This window comes from Herpailurus yagouaroundi, unplaced genomic scaffold, assembly GCF_014898765.1.
Source record: "Herpailurus yagouaroundi ecotype Mexico unplaced genomic scaffold, PumYag 29, whole genome shotgun sequence".
Lineage (NCBI taxonomy): Eukaryota > Metazoa > Chordata > Mammalia > Carnivora > Felidae > Herpailurus > Herpailurus yagouaroundi.
The window spans coordinates 76,611,982-76,637,858 of NW_024412377.1; the positions used below are offsets into that span (position 1 = coordinate 76,611,982).

General features: G+C 35.4%; 1 protein-coding gene across 1 annotated transcript in view; it reads left to right on the forward strand.

The window, feature by feature from the left end:
* The window catches only part of SLCO4C1 (solute carrier organic anion transporter family member 4C1), a 74,212-nt gene that overhangs the window by 4,607 nt on the left and 43,728 nt on the right, over positions 1 to 25,877 (forward strand). The gene's annotated exons all lie outside the window — the stretch shown is intronic.

Below are 25,877 nucleotides of genomic sequence, written 5' to 3' on the forward strand. Positions count from 1 at the left end.
TTTCTTTCTTTCTTTCTTTCTTTCTTTCTTTCTTTCTTTCTTTCTTTCTTTCTTTCTTTCTTTCTTTCTTTCTGTTTTAACTTAAGAAGTACTATAAAACAAGGCCTTTACTTCTATCTTGCAACTTACTTGTACAGGTAAGTATGATAAAGGATTAGTCTCCTCTACTGCTTACTGCTTTGTTTTGATGTGAATTGTGTGAAGTAGGAGATTGCATAAATAGATTGCATCATTCATCCCTTCAGTAGTTATTAAAGTTGTTAATCATCTGATATGCATTCCCCATATTATACACAGTCCTCCTCAAAAAGCAGTGATCAATTTTCCTGTGCACTTGTAATCTCATTGGGGTTCTAAGATCTATAGTTTTCCTGTTTTTGGTTTCATTTCTGTGCTTATAGCTCTGCACCCTGGACATGTTGATTCCTGATTCTTGAGGTAAAGAGAGGTGAAATTTATAGGAGAACTGAAGCTTTTCCTAAGAACTGAAGCTAGCTGTATGTCTATGACTGTAGTTTAGAGACACAGAACTTCATGACTTATCTAATGTGTTGCTCCAGTTAGACGAAAGAGTACATTATTGAAAGGCTCAAAAGGAAATATTATTGTATTTCTACCTCTTTTTTCCTCCAAGGAATCAGTTTTCTTTTAAATGTTTATTTATATTTATTTTTGAGAGAGAAAGAGCACATGTGTGGGAGGGGTAGAGAGAGAGGGAGACAGAGAATCCAAAGCAGGCTCCAAGCTGTCAGTCCAGAGCCTGACAAGGCACTTGAACTTAACCATGAGATCATGACCTGAGTTCAAGTTGGCTGGTTAACTGACTGAGCCACCTAGGTGCTCCCCAAAGATTTAGTTTTAGTGGAAAAACAATTATGATAGAGCCAGAGGGATGTGCTGATGAAGACCTTAACATTTTTTTTGTCCTTCCAGGGACTTTTAATAGTAAATATTGAGAAGAAGAGGGCTATAAAATTAGCTTTCAGGAGTTAGTAAGTGAAGAAAAGCCTTAGTTAGAGTAAGAAGAAAGGAGAATTGGGGACTGCTGCAATACAGGCATTATTTTTAAAAAGTTAAAGTTGTTACATTTGTGAAATGTTAATATTGAAAATTAATATTAAAGTGTTGACATTTCCTAAGACCAAATTCCTAATTATAGAATGATAACAAATAGGAAAATATTTTTAACAATTAAGTACATATTATGTAGCATGGTTTTAGGAGTGTACTAATTAGGTTAGCAGACTTCATTTGGAAATAAAAATAGAATATGCAAGCATATAGGACCAAAGACCATGTTTTTAAAGCATGGTAGAGTTTGGAATAAATGAGATAAGGAGAATATGTTATCAGTGGAAAGATCACTTATGTAGATTCTAGTACATTATCTAAGAATGGAAAAGATTGTGTAAGGCCAATTTCACATAATTTCACTGGGGGTAGTTTTAGGAACAATGTATACACTAGGCTTTAATAAAAATAATTGAAATCTTAACAGTAAGGTAAAATCTTAATTGTAGTCACAAAAGAAACATGGTACTGACTTTATGATAGTAAAAATATTATTGTGTGTATAGAATTTACTTGCCAAACTTTGTACTGAATCAAATCCCTCATTCTTCCAGTTGATCAGATGCCCTACTTGTTCTTAAACTATATGAACTTTGATAAAATACCTGACTCTCTAAACTAAAACATAACACCTGTTCCAGTACAGAAGGCTGATCTGTCCTCAGCAGTCTTCTTAGCTTCATCCCTTGCCATACACACTTTGAATTGCAGTTAATCTGACCAAGTTATATTTCTCAATGGGAAACGGCCACAAGTTAAGGTGTGTGTGTGGGTGGGCAGCAGAGATGAAGCCAAGAAGATTGCTATTGCCAGATCACAAACTTTTAGTTTGTTATAGTGTACTATGCAAATTTTCACCAAGTTATTTCTGATATGTCTTATTGATGTTTTTTATTATTTTAATTGAAGTAGATTAGATAGAGGAATTGGCTGTTGTGTGAAGTTTTTAGTGTAAACTAAGATTCATAATTTAAATAATAGCTTATCTTTGGCAAATGAAAACAAAAACTCAGGCTGCTCTTCTGTCATTCATGCAATAAATATTTGTTGATATGGACTGTACATAGTGCTGAGATAATAGTATTGAAACAGTTTCATGCCATCAGGGTTTATGTAGTAGTGGGGAGAAATACAAAGCTGATAAATAAACAAGATAATTGAAGATTAAGGTGAGTGTATGAAGGAACAAATAATATGAAGTAATAGTGTATAAAAGGGCAAAGGAAAGCTGTTATAATAATAGCTGGATAACAAGGAACCGGCCTTGAAAGATGCTTTCCAGACTGGAGAAGAACATGGTTAAGGGCCTTGGAGCAGGAAAGAGCTTGGTAGATTTTAGGAAATGTCACTTTGGCCAGCGTGATCAAAGCAATGGAAAATGTCGCATGTGATGAACTTGGAGAGGCAGTTAAACACCAACATGAAGCATTTCAATTTTCCTTTAAGTGCAGTGGGTAGCCATGAGAAAGTTTTTCATAGGGATGTGCATCATCTTACATTTTGAAATGATCATTTTGGCTTCTCTTGTTCTGAAGGATGGGGAGTAAATGGTAGAAAATCACCCAAGAGTTAGTTTTTTTTACCAACTAGTCCAGGTGAGAGAGAAAGGTGGTTGGACTGGGTTAGTGGCAGTAGAGATCTAGAGGAGTGACTGGTTTTCCATAGATTTTCAAGGAAAAAGAGAAGATTTTTTTGGTAGATTAATTATGAAAGAGGAATGAATAATGACTCATAATATTAGGCTTGAACAACTGGGGCTATTGACTAAAATGTAGAAGAACAGAATTAGGCGTGGAAATCAAGAAATCAGGTTTAGTCTTAAGTGTTTACTGCATATTATATATCCAGTGTTGCCATATATATGTTTGAGCATACATGTGTATATAAGTGTGTGAGTTACTCCTTAGTCTCCATTCCTAGAAGTATAAATATTGAGTTTAAGGGGCTTCCTTATTCTAATTTCTGATAGATAATGCCACATTGACTTTTAGGAAGGGATATATCAGTTACTCCCCCACAATCAGTATACAAAAATGCCTAGTGAATTTTTGCATTGTTTTTCCCTTGAAGGTTTTCTTTAATAGGGATTTCTTTGTGGTATATTTGTGTGTATGTGTAGGAGTTTGCAATAAAACAGATACAAAACTCAGGACTGAAATCGCATCACATATCTAAAGGAACCCAGGCATTTAGAAACAAAAGGAATGTTAGAAATCATAAATTCCTTCTTTCACAGTGTAGAACCTTAGGACATGACGTGAAATGACTTCATGGTGATTTCGTAGATAGATCAATAACAACTAAAACTAATATTTTTCATGCATTGTTTAATATTTTTCAATTTTTATTTCTCATAGTGGGTTTATTAACTATATTGGATAATTTAAATATTTTGTTGAGTTTATTTTTTAAGTGTTTACATATTACAGAATTATCTTTATGAATTTAAACCATTTCTTCCCCAGTTTCAAATAGCCAATTATAATGATCTTTACTTTCTTAAAAACATAATAACTTGTCTGTTCAAGTGAATTATACCAGTTTTGCAAATTTTGGATTCCATAACCAAAAATCGGAATTATTTGTCCAAGTCTAAGGAGAGTGTAGAAGAAAAGGAGATTTAAGTGGGAAAAGGATACAAAAGAGTTTAAAACTTTCTGTAAATAAATTAGAAACCAAGGAATGTACAATTTTCTTAGGTAATATAACATTGAGAGAATTAGCATATTCCTTTGTGTGCTTTTTTGTTGTTGCTGGTTTTTGAACTTGAGAGCAAGTCGGGGCTCCCTTTGAATGAGATCATCCCTATAAGAGGAGATTAAAGTAACATAATATAGTTTGTAAGTAGAAGAAGACAAAGTGTGAAATATGATAAACATGTACAATTTCCACAGGTGTGAGGAAAACACAAAAGAAGGTGAGGGTTAGCAAACGGTAGAAGAGTGTGTTTGAAAACAGCTTGTAAAAAATAAATTTAAGTAGGTTTGGGAAAGTATTTTTTTAAGGGAAGCTTTTATGAAAACCTAAGCGATTATCTGACTTCAGAGATAATAACATTTATGAAAGGGAAGTTTTGGTTGTTATTGGGTACAAAAAAAGGGAAGAATTAAAATTAAGACAAATGCTTCTCGGGCCTAATTTTTATATATGTTAACCTGAAAATAGAATAGTGTCATAAAATATTCTTAAGTACATAATATTTGACACTCACTTTTTATATATTTTAACTTGTTATGACGTATTTCAATATAACTTTCAAATATTTAAAAAATGTAATAAAAAAACATAACATTTTGTTTTCATATAGGCATTTTTTAATTCCTTATTGATGAGTGTTAATTCAGTGGTGTTAAGCAAAATAATCTCTTTGTCTCTTTGAGCCTTTGGGAAGGAGTCATTAGTAAATGCTTAGAAACTGTAGAGAAGTAATTACTAAATCCAGTAAAGCTCTTTTTCTTTACTGACCCATAGTTGGATAATTTTTCCTGATTTATATTATTTTCATGTTTCTCTTTTCATTCCTTTCTCTCAGAAAAAGGTAGCTCTCAACACTTTCCATTTATTATAGCATTAAATTTCTAATGTTTTAGATTGGTATTTTAGGAAGAACATTGTACAAAAGAACATTAGTTATGCAAGGTGACTTTAAAATGTTGAACTAGGAAAATGACTAGCGTGGGACTCAGTGTGATTTAATTTTAGTTACTGTTTGTCTTATATCTTGTGTTCATAAGGATTTGTTTTAAACATGAAATACTTGACTAGATTGGAGAAGACATAGGGCCAAGAATCTTACAGTTTTACCATCACTAATTTAATACAGTATGCTTTAATTTTGCTTGGCCTCTGAGTGTTCTTCTTTCTTGATATTCCTTCTTCCTTATACAAATCAGTTTTATTTTTCTTATATTTCAATTTTGTTATAACAGAAATTTAAAAAGGAAAGATATCTTAGAAAATGTAATGATATAATAAAGCAGATGATTCAAAGATTTTAAAATTTAATACACACAATAGAAGAGCTAGAACTAACTTTTACGATAGTCAGTGCTCCAGATGAAACCACCACAATTTTTCACATACAAGGAACTTCGGGCTTCCCCAAACTTCCTAGATTATATGAGTTACCTTGGATTCTTGCTACTGTTATTTAATGCCTCTTGAAGATCCTGATTTAGCCAGTGTGGGTAGTTCTCAGGAATTTATATATTTTAAAATTACTCATGTTATTTTATCAGTCCATTTGGGGAAACGTATGTCCATCTTGATGCTTAATTATTCTGTAAAGCTGTGTGGGCACAGAGGTTTCTTTTCATTTCAGTATTATTGCTTTATAAATTCCTTTGAAATAGAAGTTTCACATCCATCATGAAATACTAGATCCTTTAAGGTATCCAGTTTGGTTGAAATTCAAATGACCAAGTTTCTGAAATAGAGGAAACCAACAGAGAAAATTAAGTAGGAAAGCATGTGTCAATGAGGTGTTAGCAACAAACTCAGTTCTGCCTGCTCACAGCTATAATTTGTAGATAGATAGATATTTTAAAATCCATGCCTTTGAGCAAAAGAATATAATGTCCCAGCATTTCCTAAAGTATGATCTGCAGAGCAGTTTCTGAAGATGTTAAGAATATATTAAAAATACTTTCCATGGTTCAATGAGTTGGGAAAATGAAACTTAAGGAGTATCTCTGTTGCATCATTAAAGAGTTATTGCATTTTGTGAATCTTTAGTTAGGGCACGTGATATATGCAGTTCTGAACTTATTGACCATTGTTATGTTTGCCCTGTTTACTCTGCTTCTGTTCATTTTATGTTTTCTCCTCCAGGTAAGTGTTTTGGTGAACAGGCTTTAGGAAAATCTGTTCTGTGCTGTCTTAAGTCATTTTGAAAGCCATGGTTGAATTTATAAAATTCATTATTGCCAGCACTAGAACAGCATGTGATATACATTGTAGGTGTTCAAGAAGGGTTTGTTGAGTTGTCACGTGCGTTAATGAATAAACGATCCTTTCAATGGAGGCATTTTAGGAATCTAATGACATGCCCTTCCACAGAAGGCAGTAAGAATAATGTCAGATAGGCAGTTTGGGATTCTCTGCTCACATTTGCCGTAAACTTGGCCTAAAAGTAATGGGTTATTTTCTCTTTCTTTGGCCACTGAAATGGGAAGAATTGTGTTATCAGAAGCAAAGCATAGATGATCTTTATGGGTAAGATTTGGGATCTGAAAAATTTGCAGTGTGAAAAAGGAAGCTAAAATGAGAAGCATATTCAGAAATAGTAACAAAATGCTTTGATATTCTACTTTTGGTTTTGCCTTAATTAGTTGCTGAACTGCTGATGTCCCTATGTAGCTACCATGCTTCCAAGGTGATTCTAAAATGTAGGGATTGCTTTTTGATAGACTGTTAGTAGTGGTTACCCTTATTTGTTTTCATGTATAAAATAAAAGGAAATGCTCTGATAAGGTATTCAAGTTGACCATAGGCATAGTTGTAACTAACCAGTATAATGTATGGGAGGCAAAAGTTAAGCAATGCTTTTTGTAGCTTCCTCAGGTTGGTAAAAATGTGGTTTGTGGCAACAAAGAAATGAGGAAATTCTATTTTCTAAGTCACTGTTATTAAAAATGAACAAATTAGCCAATGTGTGTTTTAAAGTATCTTTTCCCTTTTATTTTAATATTATTAACACATGAGTGAAAGTATGCAGTACAGCAAGAATATTAGGGTCAGACAAAACAGAGTTTAAATTTTTCCTTGAACACTATGTGGCCCTATACTGTAAGCTTTATTATAAATCCTGGTGATGACAGTAACCCCTACCTCATAGGAGACTATAAACATACAGTGATAGGCAGTGCCTGGTGCATGGTAAGTGCTCGTTAATTAGTAGCAATGAATAATAATGATGTTCATCTTAATTAAGTAACAGCTATATCTTTGGCTATATTTGAAGGTGGCAAATGGAGAATATACTCCTTGGGTGGTTAGAATCTGTGTCATCCGGTTTCTTACCTATAAAATTTGGGACTAAGGGTCATTTTAATACTCATTCAGTCATAATCTCTCTGAGAAGGGGCTGGTGGTTCATTTGGTACGACGTAATGGTTTCAAACTAGTTTCTTATCTAATTGATTCAGGTATATGTGCCAATGACCACATTTTTAGTTTTGTTATAGAGAGTATCTTTCTTAAACTCATGCCTTTCTCTGGACTTAAGTAAGCCTGTCAGACTAATGGGAGAGTCATACCCTTAGGTACTTTTATGTAGGCTGTATTTTCCAATTAAAAGTATTTCCTTGTGCCACATTAATCCATTTAATGATATCAACAATGGGGCCAGAGCCTTGTTTTTATCCATGTCACAGTTTGTTTTAATTGATCTTTGTTGCTCACAAAGGCCTTCTGAATTTTACCTTTTATACGATTTGAATGCGAAGCAGTTGTCTCTTCCAACTCTAAAGTTCTAATCTTACTGTTCCCTTTCAGTCCATCCAAAGTACTTGGCAGATATCCACTGGCCACCCACAATGTCATTACTGTCAGTTATGTGGGTTATTGGAAGAGGCAGAAAGGCAATGTCCCGTAAAGCTCTGTAGGATATTAAATTATGTTACTTAAAAAGAGTTTCAGCACAAGCTCGCACCATTGTTCAGCATATCATTTGGCATACGGTAGACAGCAGATATTTGTTGAATAAGGAAAGGGGCATCCTATAATGCACAAGAGAGCCTGCCACATGAAAAGGAAGAAGGGAGGAAGGAACTGTTTCAGAAAGTTAATGAATAAACAAACTTACTGTATTTCTTTCTTGCAATAATTCTAAGGATCTTGAATAGAACTAAATTGTTCATGGGGTCCTTGGGCATAATGTGAAAAACATTTCTTTATTGAAAAATTATCTATAGCCATGGCATTTTCTTTTCAGAGATTGTATTTCCTATTATCTCCATTTTCTCATCAATCTGGTCATGTTTACAATTTCAATTTTATAAAAGCAGTTAATAAGTTGCTATAATAAAAACTATTTTACCTTTTGTCTGAATTTTTAAAATTGACTCAGTGGTATTAAGAAGAGGACATATTGGTCTTTTGTTTTTGCTAAATATGACATTTTTCAGGATACAATCTTGGTGACAGAATTCTGGTTACTTCAAACTGAAGTATATTCTCCAGTCCTAATGTTATTTACTTTCACTTAAATTTCACTTATTGCTATCTTTAATCTATGATTTCTATCCATTCTTCATATTAATTTGTTAAATTCTGATATTTCCTGTTCATTTTTTGGCATTTATGCTTAATTTTCTTTTGTCTATTTTTATTACTATAATATTTCGAGCATATAAATTTTGTATTTGTCAGGCTTTAATTTTTATAGTATTAATTACCACTGTTACTACATTAGACTGAATTCTGGGGAGAATGCAGGGATCATAATTCATCTTTTTCAGTAGCTAAAATATTACCTACTCTGTCAGTGTTTAATAAATTGAATTAACACCCAGGGTTTTTGCCATGAAATTTAATTGAATCTTATATTCTTATTGTAACCCTTGCTTTTTACAAATATTGAAAGACCTGTAGTTTATAAGTTGTACTGGATATTCTTCATTTGCCCATCCAGATCCTAGAGAGATAGAAGCTAAGGGGATATGCTGACTTTCAGAGGCAAGGTTGGCTCCAATCCCCATTACAAGTTTCAGAGACTGAGTTGACATATATAAGTGGGAAAATTCTAAGTCTCATGGGAAGAAACCCAATCTGAGTCAATACTGTAGGGCTTCACAACCCTTTTACCAATTCCCAGACCTAATCTAGTTTACAGACACAGAGTTCATTATTGAGAGGGAGGCTAGATCTCTTTGAAGAGTTTTACAACAAAGCCAGAAGTATATGATGCATTCTCTTTCCCTAAACCCATCCTAAAGCCTCTTATCCAGTGTTGAAGGGGAACGGCAGTATTCATACTCACTGGAGGTGATTAGGTAATGGCTCTGAACTGATCTGATCTCTGGAGTTCTAGAATAGTGCCATGCTCCACTGTTAAGAATGGGACTTAATAGAGGTCCAATGATAGACTTGGTCCAAAACTGCTCTCACAGTGAGATCCTCATCCTGTAATTGTCTCTAGTCTTAGGATGTAGAAAGGTAGTGGATACACTAACTGGTAGAATCCCCACATTGATTATCTGACCTGTGGATTGAGTGATCTTATGGTAGGAAGAAATAATTAGAAGCCCCTAAATGAGATAGTAAACCAGAAGTAATACTATTCCTTAAGGGAATTAAGAAGTTTAGTGATACCATCAAAGATCTGAAAGTTGTAGGTGTGGTGATTCCTACCACATTCTCACTTTTTTTATGAATTTGGTGTAAATGTAGGGGAAAGTCATGGAAAATGACTTTAGATCACTGTAAACATAATACTAATTATAATTTTATTTTGATTTTATTTTTTATAACTTTAAATCATAAAGTAAACATAATACTACTAGCCACGTTTCCAGATTTGATACCTTTTCTGGAGCAAATCAACATAGAGCCTGACATCTTATATGTATTTCTTGATGTGGCAAATATTTTCTTTCACTTTTCAACTGCACAGATAATCAAGATAGCTTGCTTTTCTGTGGAGGAACAAGAATACACCACCACTCTCTTATATGATTACTACATATGTCGTCTTGCTCTTTGGTATAATGTGATCTGGAGCAGTGGTTGTGAATTGAGGCCAATTTTCTATTTCTAGAAACATTTTTGATTGTTATGACTGAATTGGTGGGTGCTACTGGCCTCACTGGGTAGAGGTCAGGGACACCGATAGACATCCCACAAAGCCTAGAGAAGAGCCCCTGCCATATTAAGGAATTATCTAGCACCAAATGTCACTAGTGCCAAGGTTGAGAAACTCTGGTCTGGAGGTACTGTGATCATAATACTATCCCATAGAACGTCATGCTGAACTTCATACTGATGGTATTAAGCTAATTGGACTTGGTTAGTTGAAATATTTTAGAAGCCTTAGTAAAGTATATGTATGCTAGAGAAAAGCCACAAAGACATCAGCAGCTTACCATGACAGTAGGGCCTGGGCCATGTTGTGGTATCCACTTTGCACCTTGTACATTCTACACTTGAATAGCCCTTGGTATACTTTTTGGGATTTAGGAGACCTCACCTACCTCATTTGTATACATTAATGTAATGTATTTATTAGGTAACGTCTAAGGTTTCCAGAATTGACTAGGAACTTAAACAAGGTAAAGTTCTTGCAGCACGTATAGGTATCGTTTTTAGCAGACAGGGAGGATGTAGGGAGCCTCTGACAGGCCTCCACAGTGAGGCCGCTAGGTTTTTGTAGTAAGACCACACTTTTGTCTGCTTACAGTGTTCTCCATTTGAAAAGCAACTCTTGGGGTGCCTGGGCGGTGGCTCAGTTGATGGTTTCGGCACAGGTCATGATTTCATGGTTCATGAAACTGAGCTCTGCATCGGGCTCTGCACTGACAGCATGGAGCCTGCTTGGGCTTCTCTCTCTCCCTCTCTTTGCTCCTCCCCCATGCACGTGTGTGTGTGTGGGGGGAGGGGTATGCATGTCCATGGGTGTGCACGCTCTCTCTCTCAAAATAAATAAACATTGAAAATAAAAAAAGAAACTCGGGTTGCTACTAGATGCTGGCGTGTTAGACATAAGCATGATTATGACCTGAACTCCCCATGATGAGGTATGTGTTATCTACTGTAAAAAATCATAAAATTAGACATGTGAAGAAGTATTTGTTATTAAATGAAATGGTAGATACAAGTAGGTTTGGAAAGCATAAGTAACCATATAGGTAGGCATCTCGAATTTGTATGCTACTTGTTTTTATTACTGTGTACGTGAATGTAAAGATATTTTTGTTACTTGTTAATGCTCACTTAAGGGTATCCTTTGTGGAAGAGGTTTTCAATCAGGAACAAAGTTGGTCTGTAGAGTGAATGTCACTCAGTGTCTTGTGGAATTGTCCCATGTAGAAAGTACCCATCATGGTATAAGCATGGATTCAAAAACATGCCTTTCCCTCATCAAGACTGGTCTATCTACCCCCACTGCATATGGATTGCCTAATTTACCAACCGTGGGGCTCAGTCCTGAGAGCTACCGATATGCCAATATTCCCCAGAGCAACCAGTATACCCAGAAGTGGTTAAAATATATCTCTCCTTGTTGCAAATTATCTGCCTGATGTAACTATATATTCTATATATGAACTTCTTTTCACTGCCCTTCAGTGCTTCTATCGACACTCAACATTGTTTGACTTATGAAATGCCTTATTCATTATTATTATATTCTACACAGCATCATTTCTGACAAAGAAACTTATTTGCAACAAAAGAAGTATGGTAGCAAACTCCTGCTCATGAAACTCACCAGTGTGTCTTCCTGTGTACCCTAAACCCAGAAATCACCGATTTACTAGAATGATGTCTATTATGTTATAATTTGCAGAATAAAATTTTCTACCCTAGTGAACATGGTGTATGTGTTGAATAAGGCAGAAACCACTCTGTTTTGCTGGATCCTTTATAGCCAGAATGCATAGGGTAAGGACCTAAGGAGTGGCAAAGGATTAGTGCCTTTTCTACTGTAAAAATCCATTTATGCAATTTTTGCGTTCTGCCTTGGACTCGTGGAGTCCTAGTCCCCAAAGGATTCATGCTTCTATCAGACAACACAGTCATTATTTCTTTAAAGTTAAAGCTGAGAATGTACCCTAATTATATTTTTATCTATTTATATTAAATAATCAACAGGAAGAGAAAATGGTCACTGAACTGGCAGAAATGATAGGTTCTAGTTACTAAGGGGAAGGGAAATTGGGTTGTTTCTATACAGTGTCCAAGAAAATGTATTTTGGACTGAGAGAATTCAGTTGGGTGACTCTTAACACTCCCATACCTAATAGTACTTGTTAAAAGGATAACTATGGCAAGCAAGCAGAGATAAAACAGCTGAAGACTTGTAGATGCTATGTAATATCTCAGGCCTGTTGAGTTACAGGAAGGAAGTAAAGGGAACACAGCCCGGATGACAGGAAAGGAAGGGATGTTTGTCATCTCAGGCTTTCTGACCAGCTATAAAACGAAGTACTATAGATCTTGTTAATTATCCTACTGCCCGTGTTTTTCTCTGACACCTTTTGTGAAGACTACTGGTGATAACCAACATTTCATTGTTGATTTCAGGTGGGAGAATAACTGGATTGGTATTACCCCAGGATGATGTATTGCTGATAGGTTTTTGTGGATTTCTTGTGTTACGGGAGATATGTTTTTCATCTGGACAAAGATAAAAATGGATACTAAGAAACCAAAAAAAAAAAAAAAAAAGAATGGACAGTGGTGTATATCCTTTGTCCTTTGAGATCTGTCATTCATTTTATCACCCTGTTTAAGAGAAGAAGCCCCATGGACTATAGCACTTTTGCCCTCTGGCTTCTAGTTGGGTTTAGTCAGTGGGAGTTTACATATTGGAAAGAAAGAGGTTGTAGTGTTTATTTTCCTGGTGTGTTTCCCACCAGAGTTGGTGCAGAAGTTGGTATGTGCCTTAACCTAAGATGCACTTTCTGCAGTGTTTTGGTAACTGCCTAGTGGTGTTAATACCTGTTTGTTCCCTTAAGTCTTCCTTTGTAAAGAATCAACCCCATAAAACAATCTATATCTATAAAAAAAAGTTAAATTTCCTTCAGTTATTCCTTTTGTCTGTATTCCACTGCAGTGTTACCTGATACATAAAAAATATCCATACATATTTTCTAATTTTAGTCTTTTAAAAATATTTTGATTTAAAGTTCCTCCTTACAAATGACTTGTTTGAAATGAGGTTGTGCTAATACTCTATAGCAAATTGGGAAGTTTTATATTTTCTTCCCTATATTGGAATAGTTTAAACAACACAAAAGTGTTGATTGTTTTTGATTGAGTTTTGACATAAATTCTCCAGAAAAAAACATTCAGATAGGTTGATTTTAGAGGTAAACTTGTGATTCCCATTTCAATTTATTCAGAATCATAGATCCATACAAATTCTGTATAATTTTTTAAAGATTTTTAAAATATCTATTTATTTTGAGAGAGACAGAGTGTGAGTGGGGGAGGGGCAGAGAGAGCATGGAAGACAGAATCCGAAGCAGGCTCCAGGCTCTGAGCTGTCAGCCCAGAGCCCTAGGCGGGCTCGAACTCACGAAACATGAGATCATGACCTGAGCCAAAGTCGGAAGCTTACCTGACTGAGCCACACAGGCACCCCAGAATTTTGTACAATTTAAAGTCAATATATTTATTTTAAGACATTTCAGATTTCTTGGTAAAGATTATACATAGGATTTTCTAATGTTTTACAAAGGTTTTATGCATTTGTGGTCATTCTTATTAGATTCATAGTGTGTTGGATTCTATTTTTCAGGGGTTTGTATTTTAGAGAAGATAAGTAGATTGACTATAAGAAATTATATTAAAAGTTTTTGCTTTTGTTTTATTTTTATAGAAACCCTTACAGAAATGTTTTGAATTTACATCCCAAATTATTTATGTAACCAATTAATTGTACTTTATGTCATTATTAACCATGAGATGAATCTGTTAAAAGATTAGGCTCTTAAGTCTTAGAGATTTTGCAAGTAGTTAATCTAGTCCTGATTTTTCTCTTCTGTAAAATGTGGAAAGTAACAGTACTTCCTCCATATGATGTTTCTGGGGATTAGATAATACACGATAGGGAAGGATCTTGCATAAGATGACCATTCAGCAAATATAACTGTTATTGCTGTTAACATAGATAAAGATCAAATATAAGTAAGGCATGATAAGCAAGAACCTGGTGCAACTTAAAACTTCAGGGTTCATTGTCACTGAATGAAGAAAGATAGTAAATGAAGAAAAAGAGTTTCCTTTGGCCAACTTGGGAAAACTTTTAATAATAAGTGGAATTTGAACTGGACTTGAACAATGGGTATAGTTTCAGGCCGAAAAGCATATGGTGTGGTCGTTTTAGGCAACGAATATGATGTTGGATGATTTTTATGTTTTAAACTTGACTAGAAAATAGATGTTGTAAACAGTTTTTGGAAAGTCAGGCAGAGAATGTGGTTTTTTGAGAATGGTGATGAATTTTTTTTCGGCATATGAGGTAGAAATCTGGCATTAGAAGTACAGTTCTAGAGCATAAGAGATACTGGAAGGTTAAAATTGAGATTTGGAATCATCTTCTCAGTTTCTACATTTGTGACTCTGGATGTTCATTTCAAAGGAGAGGGGTAGTAAGAAAGAAGGTGAAAGGCAAAATCCTAAATTTTGGCAACAGGAGTCATTAAGTGATCACTGATAAAACTAACTCTGTGAGTTATCTATACAAGTGTTAAATTAAAAAATTTAATTACGTAAGGTTCTTTTGTTTTACTTGACCCTTTTGTGATACTTGAAACCAGCATTCTTCAAAAGTGTGTTTTATAAGCATATTCTGTGAGGTATTATACATTAATGGAGAAAAAAGTAACTTGAATATATGGCATGTGAAAAACTTTATCATATCATGTATAAATGCATGCTTAGTACTCTCTAAGAGGAGGGTGTAATAATAGAATATTTCCTTCACTGATTTGACCATAGAAGCCTTTGGTTCATGGAAATTCTCAGAAGCTTAGGGTTCCATAAAATATACTTGGGAAACTTTGCTTTATAATTCTCTAGGTGATGGTTCAGCTTATTAAATTGTAATTTAGAGATCACGGAGAATACATCGGGGGATTAGAAGATTATAATCGGAGTACTGGGTTATATTAGAAAAATCTGACTATGCAAAGCATGTGACTTAGGGCTTCAGTTTCCTCATTTATAAAATGATTAAAGAAAGTTATAAAGGTTAGGTTAGGAAATGTATGTGAAAGCTTTGAGTATTGAGAAGCACCATAAAGTATAACTGTATTTATTTATTTCATTTTTTTCCCCTCTTGAGCAGTATAATCTGAGCAAATTAGGATATATTTCATTTTATTTTTTAAAGGTTTATTTATTTTGAGAGAGAGAATGCATGCACAAGTGGGGGAGGGGCAGGGAGAGAGGGAGAGAGAGAATCCCAAGCAGGCTCTGAGCTGTCAGTATGGAGTCTGACGTGGGGCTAGATCTCATGAACTGTTAACTGTGAGATCATGATCTGAACCAAAACCCAAAGTTGAACACTTAACCATCTGAGCCACCTAGGTGCCCCTAGGATATATTTCATTTTAGTGAAAGGTCTATATGTTACTTATCAGAAGGTGCTATTCATATTCATAACTAAAGTGTTTCTCATTTGTACATTCATAATTTGACCACTGACATTTTTAAATTTCTTATCCATTCTTATTTTGTTCTCAGTAGCCTCTGGCCACCTGTATTCTGAAGTCATTTAGAAGTGTTTGTGACACTTGATACACAGTAGACTGCTGGTATTCTCTAGAAAGAATATTCTCAGTAGTCCATACATCTGTGCAATTTGGAGTGTCTCTTCAAAGTCCAGTCCAGGTTGTGTGTTGGTGATGACTGTTCATGTCATGTTTCTCTGGCACCCAGTTATGTAAATTGAAGTATATGGATTTACATACATATTTTTAGATTTTTGGGACATTTTCTTAAATTATATCTTTGAGTATTTTATTCCATGACATTGTTTTTTTCTCAGGTACTTAAATTATGTGTATATGTGATCTCTTTTGACCACCATATACAGTTAACACTTCTTCTATTTCTTTATCATTTATTTCTCTCATTTTTCTCATTTCTATACTATATGACTGTTATTATAATTTTTTAGTCTCTTCACCATTATGGCCCTTTCAATTTTATCTTCATTTGTATGGGGTTTTAATTTTTCTCTTTCCTGAGCTCTGCCAGCTCATGTTTCATCTCTGCTTTCTTTCTCTCACATTTCTAAGTTATTTCATTTCCACTTTGCTGTCTTCCTTCAGATAAATAACTGCTTTGTTTCATGATGTAATGTGTGTTCACACTTTTCATCTGCACCATGAAAATACTTTTGTGGTCTGTGTCCTAATTTTAATTTAATAAAAGTATGTTGTTCTCCCTATTTACAGCATCTTGATATAGATGCTGTTACAGCTGCTTTTGAAAATCACTTTCTTGACTCAGGTTCCCATAGGAGGTGAGTGAGCAGGCTGGCATCCTAGGCAGATTGATTACATAGGCAAAGGCTTTGTCATCTTTTCAGTTCCCACAAAGCTAGAGTCCTGAATTGTCTGAGATTCCTTGCGCAACTGTTTGCCACCCACCCTCTACGTTTATGAACAATAGCACCCTAAGAAGTCCCTGGTGCCACCTGGCTCATCTCCTGTTCCTACATCAGTTGGATGAGGGCTTCAGAATATGGGTTCCTCATATTCAGGAAGAGTATTTTTCTTACTCCTTTCTCGGGTCTTCTGCCACCAGCTGCCCTTAGCCCTGGGCATAGAGGGACCCATATCATAGATACAGACTCAAAGCTAACTTGTTTTTCTCTTTAAATAAGCTTTTTTTTTTTTTAAGTTTATTTATTTTGAGAGAGACAGAGACAGCACAAGTAGGGGAGGGGCAGAGAGAGAGAATCCCAAGCAAGCTCCTTGCTGCCAGCGCAAAGCCCGATGCAGGGCTCATGAAGCCGTGAGATCATGACCGGAGCTGAAATCAAGAGTTGGCTGCTTAACTGACTATGCCCAGGCACCCCTAAAGAAATGTTTTTAAAGAAAGGTTTTTGAAAGATTGGTGGAAGGATTAGTGAAAAGAGGTTGTAAGAGAGGCATGTGGGGATGATCTACACTCTCTAGGCCAGAAGATGCTGGTTAGAGACTTGGACCTGAGCAGGTTTAAAAACAAAAGCAACAGTCCTTTCTCCTTCTTTAGGGCAGTAGCTGGGAGCTGGGAAGGGGAGCTGGGGGAGAAAACTGTAGTCATTCCCCGGGAAGGGAGAAAGAGAGGCTGTTTTTGATTGAAGTCAGCCACCTCAAATTACCTAATGCAGGTAATTGGGCAGACCAGGTTCCCTATAAAACTATGTTTCTTCTCAGGAGCACCTCCTGAAAATTAAAACACAAAACAAAACAAAAAGCAAAAACCCAAATGTGACTGGGGGAGTGAAATCTTCATCTCAAACTGCAGCATCGTGCCCTATCCCTGGCAGCAGGATGGGCCCAGAAGAAAACATGGTTTCTTAACTTTAAGGTTTGGAAGGTAAATAAATGCCTGGGGATAGTAAACTTTGGGCCTCTCTGTGGGAATAAGGGTTGGGCTGAGCTTCATATTTAACTTACACCTACCTTGATATGTACGTTTTCTTTTTACCTTTTGCCTTTAGCTTCTGCATATGTTAGTGGGCAGGAGTGGACACTGGTTTGTCCATTAAATGAAATTCTAAGCCTTGGTTTTATTGGGAACACTCCCTATGTTCATAAACAGCATAGGCGCTCCCTCTTGTGGTGTATTGTCAAATCACATGCTTTTAAATTAGTGTTGGAAATACTTTGTCAGAAATGTTTTCATTTCTCAGTAGATGTTGAAACTCTAGGTTCAAGTAGTTACCTCAACTAATAATACTGCAGAATTCACGTAATAGGTAAACCTAGCTATTTTTTAAAGCTATGTTATTACAAGTGAAATTTAATAAATTATTTAACATTTTATGATGCAATGGTCTTCAGGTCTCCATGGCTTCTCAGAATGCAATATTTCTTGGTAGGCTGAAATATACCTCTAGTAGTTTTTGTTTTTGTTTGTTTCAGGAAAGGTCAATTCTATGACATTTGAAATATGTTTATATATTTGTCTTTTGCCTTTATATTTGAGTGATTGAGTATAAAATTTGTGAGTCACATTATTTTTCAGTGATTACTTTTTGTAATCATTCCTTTGCTTTATGAGATTAATGTTGCTCTAGAGAAGTCTGATGCCAACCAAAGTTGTTCATTTCCCTCTACATGAGTGACTATCTTTTTTCTTGACTGTACTTGTCTCTTTTTATCTTTAAAATCCAGTAACTTCATAAGGGAATGTCTTAAAGGCCTTGCATCAAATTCTCCTGGATGTTCTATGCCATTTTATTTTATTTTTTTTATTTAAAAAAATTTTTTTTTCAACGTTTTTTATTTATTTTTGGGACAGAGAGAGACAGAGCATGAACGGGGGAGGGGCAGAGACAGAGGGAGACACAGAATCAGAAACAGGCTCCAGGCTCTGAGCCATCAGCCCAGAGCCTGAAGTGGGGCTCGAACTCACGGACCCCGAGATCATGACCTGGCTGAAGTCGGACGCTTAACCGACTGCGCCACCCAGGCGCCCCTCTATGCCATTTTAAATTAGAGATCGGCCTTCACTTATTTCGGGAAAGTTTCCTAAGTTTTACTTCAGAGTAGATGCTTTTTACTATTCTGATTTTTTTTTTTTTTTTTAACGTTTATTCTTGAGACAGAGAGAGACAGAGCATGAACGGGGGAGGGGCAGAGAGAGAGGGAGACACAGAATCGGAAACAGGCTCCAGGCTCTGAGCCATCAGCCCAGAGCCTGACGCGGGCTCGAACTCACAGACCGCGAGATCGTGACCCGGGCTGAAGTCGGACGCTCAACCGATTGAGCCACCCAGGCACCCCTACTATTCTGATTGATTATGCACATGTTTGATTTTCTTTGTCTGGATCTCATGTCTATAATTTTCTCTCTAATCTTTTAAGTCTTAGTTTTTATGTACTTAATTTTGTTTATATTTCAAGTCACAAATATATATTCTGTCTTTTTGTGATTCTTATAGTGCTATTCTTTCTTTTGCCCATTTTGATGTACTTTTATTTCTGCGGTAGTTTTCATTTTTGTTTCATGCCTTTTCTGAGTTTTTTCAGCCCATTTTTTTCCACTTCTCTTATTCATCACATTTATGAGCTTATTAAATCTCTGTTTTCAGGGGTGACTGAGTGGCTCAGTCAGTTAAGCGTCTGACTTTGGCTCAGGTCATGATTTCTCAGTTTCTGAGGTTGAGCCCTGCATCCGGCTCTGTGCTGATAGCTCAGAGCCTGCAGCCTGCTTCAGATTCTGTGTCTCCCTCTCTCTCTGCCCCTCCCCTGCTCATGCTCTGTCTGTCTGTCTCTCTCAAAAATAAATGAACATTTAAAAAAGAAAAGTTTAAATCCCTGTTTTCAGCTTTTGCTTTTAAGAAGCTATTGTTGGGGCACCTGGGTGGTTCAGTTGGTTGAGCATCTGACTTCAGCTCAGGTCATAAACTCATGGTTCGTGAGTTTGAGCCCAGCATTGGGCTCTGTGCTGACAGCTCAGAGCCCGGAGCCTCCTTTGGATTCTGTGTTTGCCTCTCTGTTGCTTCCCCACTTGCACTCTCTCTCTCTCTCTTTCAAAAAGAAAAAAAAAAAAAAAAGATTATAAAAATTAAAAAAAAAAGAAGCAATTGTTGTCATCACTTTTAAAGTATGGCAATGTGGTAATTTTTAAATCTACATCATAGTGACATTCTCCTGGAGACTATTTTGCCATGTCATTTGCTTTTCCTCTTTGTTTATTATTTACGTTTGAATGAGGCAAATTATTCCTTGGCTAATTTTTTATGAGATGTTTGTATTAGTTTTCTATTGCTGCATAACATATTATGCAAACTAAATTTGAAACAGCACAAATGTATTATCTTACTATCTCCATGGATCAGGAGTTTGGCACAGCTGAGCTGGGTTCTCTGATCAGACTCTCAAACTCAAGGTGTCAGCTGACTACCTTTTCATTTGAGGCTCTAGAGAAGAATCTCTTACCACGCTCATTAAACTGTTGAAATAATCAGTAATGAAGTAATCATTAAACTGTTGAAGTAATTACTGTGAAGTAATTTTTTGGAATTGTTTAACTGAGATCTCCATTTCCTTGACAATCATCATTGAGTGTTTCTATCAGCTAAAAGCTCTGCACATTCCTTGGCACCTGGTCCTTTTCATCTTTAAAGCCAGCAGCAGCTCGTATAATCTCTATTTGGCTTTAGATTTTTCTGACATATGCTGCTGCTGCCAGAGGAAGAAGACCTCTGCTTTAGAGGGTTTATATGATTGGATCGAGCACAAGCAGATAATCTCCTTCCTAATTCAAAGTCAATTGATTAATAATCTTATTCTGCAAAAACTCTTTGCCACTGTAACGTAATCAAAGATGTAGTAATGTCCTATTCACGGTCCCAGGAATTACGATGGGGACTCTCAGAGGACCACCTGGGAGTTCTTGCTTAACATATTTTATGTAGGAGAGGAACTGGAACCCTGTTCTGGACAAGCAGGGATTCTCTCTAGTTGAGATGGATGTTCCTCATACGTAAATTTTTGAGCTTTTACCTTTTTCTCCACATACAGAGATTGCTGCTCATATTTAGAATCTTTCTGTGGCACCTCACCTCTGTGACAAACTGTATTTTTTTGCCCCACCTCACTTGCTTCACTGTGATACTAGGTAGGCAGTAGTCTTCATACAGCTTGTTCACATTTATTTCTAGGTGTATTTAGTTTCTTTTTTCTATTGTAAATTGTTTTCTCTTCTATCACATTATCCAACTTGAACATGTGATACTTACTGACTTATCATATATTAATTTTATATTTATAAATAAACTTATATTATTAAATTTTCTTACTGTTTTTAGTAGTTTTTCCATTGTTTTTTTTCACTGTTCCTGAAAGAATTTGTAATTTCTGCGTATAGAGATAGTTTTACCTCTTGATCCTTGATTATAGGCCTCAAGGTTCTTTCTCCCCACAATACAATATTGAAAAGTTGCAAAGATAGTGAGTATCCTTGTCTTACTTCTTTCTGACTTTAGTAGTATGTATGTGCATATGCATATGCATGTATATATCCATACTTACATGCCCATATATTTATTTGATCATGTTAGAGACATATCTATTCCTGTTTTATGTTGATTATGTGATTTGTTGTTGACATTTGTCATATGTCTACTTAAAATCTATGAAAGTGATCGTTGAGTTTTCTAATTAGATCTAACTTATTAAATATTCTTAATAAATTTCCAAAGCATGCATCTTTAAAGAGTCATGCTACATTTTTTAATATGTTGCTGGATTTTGTTGCTAATATATTTTTTGTATTGATACTTAGATATGAGATTGGTCTATTAGTTTCTGCTGTTGTTGATCTTTTTCACGTGGTATCAATATTACCAAATAGTTGGTAATTTATGGGGTGTATGGGTGGCTCAGTTCGTTAAGTGTCCAACTCTTGATTTCGGCTCAGATCATGATCTCATGGTTCCTGAAATCCAGCCCTGCATCAGGCTCTACAACTGACAGTGTGTAGCCGGCTTATGATTCTCTTTTCCTCTCTCTCTGCCCCTCCCCTGCTCATGTTCTCATTCTCTCTCTCTCTCAAAATAAATGAATAACTTAAAAAATATTTTCGTAATTTTTAATCCTTTTTCTATATTCTGGAATAATTTAAATGGCATTAGGTATGTATGTTGTTATTATAATTGTCATTATTATTTAACATTTAAAGTTTTGGCAAAATTGATCTCTGAAACTATCTGGTCTTGGGAATTAATTTCTTGTTTTTCAAATATATTTGCTAGAAATTTGCTCTAAGTAGTCTCTTGTGAATTTTAAAAAGTCATCTCACGGGGCGCCTGGGTGGCGCAGTCGGTTAAGCGTCCGACTTCAGCCAGGTCACGATCTCGCGGTCCGTGAGTTCGAGCCCCGTGTCAGGCTCTGGGCTGATGGCTCAGAGCCTGGAGCCTGTTTCCGATTCTGTGTCTCCCTCTCTCTCTGCCCCTCCTCTGTTCATGCTCTGTCTCTCTCTGTCCCAAAAATAAATAAACGTTGAAAAAAAAAATTTAAAAGTCATCTCCTTTTAGTTCATTTCCTTTTTTTCCGTGCATTTGTATAGTTGTAATTTCTGCTTTTTCATTATGTTAGTCAGTAGTTTATTTTATTGATTATTTCAAAGGATTTACTTTTTATTAACTTTATTATTTTTTATTTCATTAATCATATTTCTAGTCATTTGTTAATTCTTTATTGCTTTAATTAGAGGGTTCTCCTCATTGTATTCCCTTTTTAGTATTTTTTTTTCTAGATATTCTTTTGCATTTTATTTCCTCCATAGATATTCTATCATAAGCTCATCTTGCTCCAGTAGTATGAATGTTGGGGGTAACTCAGAATGTGACTTATTTTTATATATTTTTAATTTTTATTTTCCTTTTTCTATTTGGTTCTTTTTTTGTTTGAATGAGATGCTTTCCTATAAGTACTACTTTAGTTGTAGAATATGAATTTTGATGTATTTTTTTAGTATCATAATTTCTGAGCATTTTCATAATTCCAAAATTATTGATCCAAAAATAATTTAAGAGTTAAAAATTTAAGTTTAAATTTTTTGAATTCAATTTTTTATGTGCATTTTCATTTTCTATCGCATTATAAATTTCTAGTTTATTTCATTTTGGCCATAGAATGTTATTGTTATTTACTCTTTGGAATGTATATAAATATTTTTATAGCATAATATTTGGTCGATTTTTTTAGAATTGTCCTTGGGACCTAAAAATAGAAGACACAATTTCATCATAGTATAGAATTTGACATGTTTCCCTACATGCAGTGTTACTGATAATATTGTTTAGGTCTTATCTATACTTGCTTATTTTATTTTTATTTTTATTTTTATTTTAAATATCATCTATTGTCAAGTTAGCCAACATTTGGTGTTTATAGTGTATCCTTGCTTATTTTTAATAATTTTCACTCTTGGACTGAGAAAGATGAATATTAAAGTTTCTTCTACATTTTTCTGTCTATTCTTACATGTCTCATACTATCTGACTAATTAATATTGTTGCTGTATATTTTAATTTTTAATTTTTATGAAAGTGTAAGACTTTAGTTGTAATTGTAATTTTTTTTTTTTTTTTTTTTTTTACTAAACTTGGTATTTAGAACAATTTTAGATATACAGAATAATTGTGAAGGTAGTATTAGGTATGAGAGAATTTCCAAATATACCAAATATACCACAACCATTTCCCTCTATTATTATTTTTTAAACTTTATTGTAGAGAGAGAGAGAAGGCAAGTGGGAGAAAGGGACAGAGGGAAAGAGAGAATCTTAAGCAGGCTCTATACTCAGCATGGAGCCTGACATGGGGCTCCATCCCACAGCCCTGGGAATATGACCTGAACCAAAATCAAGAGTAGGCACTCAATGGACTGAGCAACCCAGGTGCCTCAATTTCCCCCTATCATTAAGATATTACTTTGTATGCTATATTTTTAATGATTAATGAACTAGTGTTGATATATCATCTCTTTTTTTTTAATATTTAAAAAAAATTTTTTTTTCAATGTTTTATTTATTTTTGGGACAGAGAGAGACAGAACATGAACAGGGGAGGGGCAGAGAGAGAGGGAGACACAGAATCGGAAACAGGCTCCAGGCTCTGAGCCATCAGCCCAGAGCCTGACGCGGGGCTTGAACTCCCGGACCGCGAGATCGTGACCTGGCTGAAGTCGGACACTTAACCGACTGCGCCACCCAGGCGCCCCGATATATCATCTCTTAATGTTTATACTTATTACTTGATGTCCATACTTCATTCAGGTTTCCCTAACTTTTTTCTAATGCCCTTTTTCTTTTCTTTTTTTTTTTCAAATTTTTATTTAAATTCTAATTAGTTAACATATAGAGTTAAATTGGGCTCAGAAGTATAATTTAAGGGTTCATCACTTAGATGCTCATCACAAGTGCGGTCTTTAATACCCATCACTCATTAGGCCATTTCCCACCCATGTCTATCAACCCTGTTTGTTTTCTATAGTTAAGAGTCTCTTATGTTTTGCTTACCTCTCTTTTTTTCTTCTTTTCCTATGTTTGTTTGTTTTGTTTCTTACATTCCAGTTGAATGAAATCATGGTATTTGTCTTTCTTTGACTTACTTCACTTAGCATAATACAATCTGGCTCTGTCCATGTGGTTGCAAATGGCAAGGTTCGTTCTTTTTTTTTTTATGGCTGCATAATATTCTATTGTATATGTATATACCACATCTTCTTTATCCATTCATCAGTCAGTGGACATTTGGGCTCCTTTCATAATTTGACTCTTGTTGATAATTCTGCTGTAAACATCGGGGTACATGTGTCCCTTTGAATCAATATTTTTATATCCTTTGAGTAAACACCTAGTAGTGCAATAGCTGGCTTGTAGAGTAGTTCTATTTTTAATGTTTTGAGGAACCTCAATACTGTTTTCCAGAGTGGTTGTACCAGTTTGCATTCCCACCAACAGTGTAAGAGGGTTCCCCTTTCTTTGCATCCTTACCAACATCTGTTGTTTCCTGTGTTGTTAATTTTAGCCATTCTTACAGGTATGAGGTGGTATCTCATAGTAGGTTTGATTTGTATTTCCCTGATGATGAGTGATGTTAAACATCTTTTCATATGTCTATTAGCCATCTGGATGTCTTCTTTGGAAAAATGTCTATTCATGTCTTCTGCCCATTTCTTCACTGGATTGTTTGTTTTTTGGGTGTTGAGTTTGATAAGTTATAGATTTTGGATACTAACCCTTTATGAGATACGTCACTTGCAAATATCTTCTATTCCATCAGTTGCCTTTTAGTTTTATTTGTTGATTGTTTCCTTCACTGTGCAGAAACATTTTATCTTAATGAGGTTCCATTGCTTCACTTTTACTTTTGTTTCCCTTGCCTCCAGAGACATGTCTAGGAGTAAGTTGCTGCCGCTGAGGTCGAAGAGGTTTCTGCCTGTGTTTTTGTCTAGGAGTTTGATGGTTTCCCGTCTTACATTTAGGTCTTTCATCCATTTTGAATGTATTTTTGTGTATAGTGTAAGAAAGGGGTCCAGTTTCATTGTTCTGCATGTCACTGTCCAATTTTCCCAGCACCATTTGCTGAAAAGACTTTTTTCCATTGGATATTCTTTCCCGCTTAGTTGACCATATAGTTGTGGGTCCATTTCTGGGTTTTGTAGTCTGTTCCATTGGTCTGTATGTGTCTTTTTTTTTTTTTTTAATTTTTTTTTCAACGTTTATTTATTTTTGGGACAGAGAGAGACAGAGCATGAACGGGGGAGGGGCAGAGAGAGAGGGAGACACAGAATCGGAAACAGGCTCCAGGCTCTGAGCCATCAGCCCAGAGCCTGACACGGGGCTCGAACTCACGGACCGCGAGATCGTGACCTGGCTGAAGTCGGACGCTTAACCGACTGCGCCACCCAGGCTCCCCTGTATGTGTCTTTTTTAATGCCAGTATCATATGGTCTGGATGGCTACAGCTTTGTAATATAGCTTGGAGTCTGCAATTGTGATGCCTCCAGCTTTGCTTTTCTTTTAAAAGATTGCTTTGGCTATTCAGGGTCTTTTGTGGTTCCATACAAATTTTAGGATTTTTTGTTTTAGCTCTATGAAAAATTCTGGGGGTATTTTGATAGGGATTGCATTTAAATGTATGTATTGCTTTGGATAGTATAGACATTTTAACAATATTTGTTCTTTCAGTCCATGAGCATGGAGTGTTTTTCCATTTCTTTGTGTCCTCTTCAGGTTCTTTTATCAGTGTTTTATAGTTTTCAGAGTCTGGATAATCTTTTACCTTTTTGGTTATGTTTATTCCTAAAGTATCATATGGTTTATGGTGCAATTGTAAATGGAATCGATTCCCCGATTTCTCTTTCTGATGCTTCATTATTAGTATATAGAAATGCAGCATATTTCTGTAT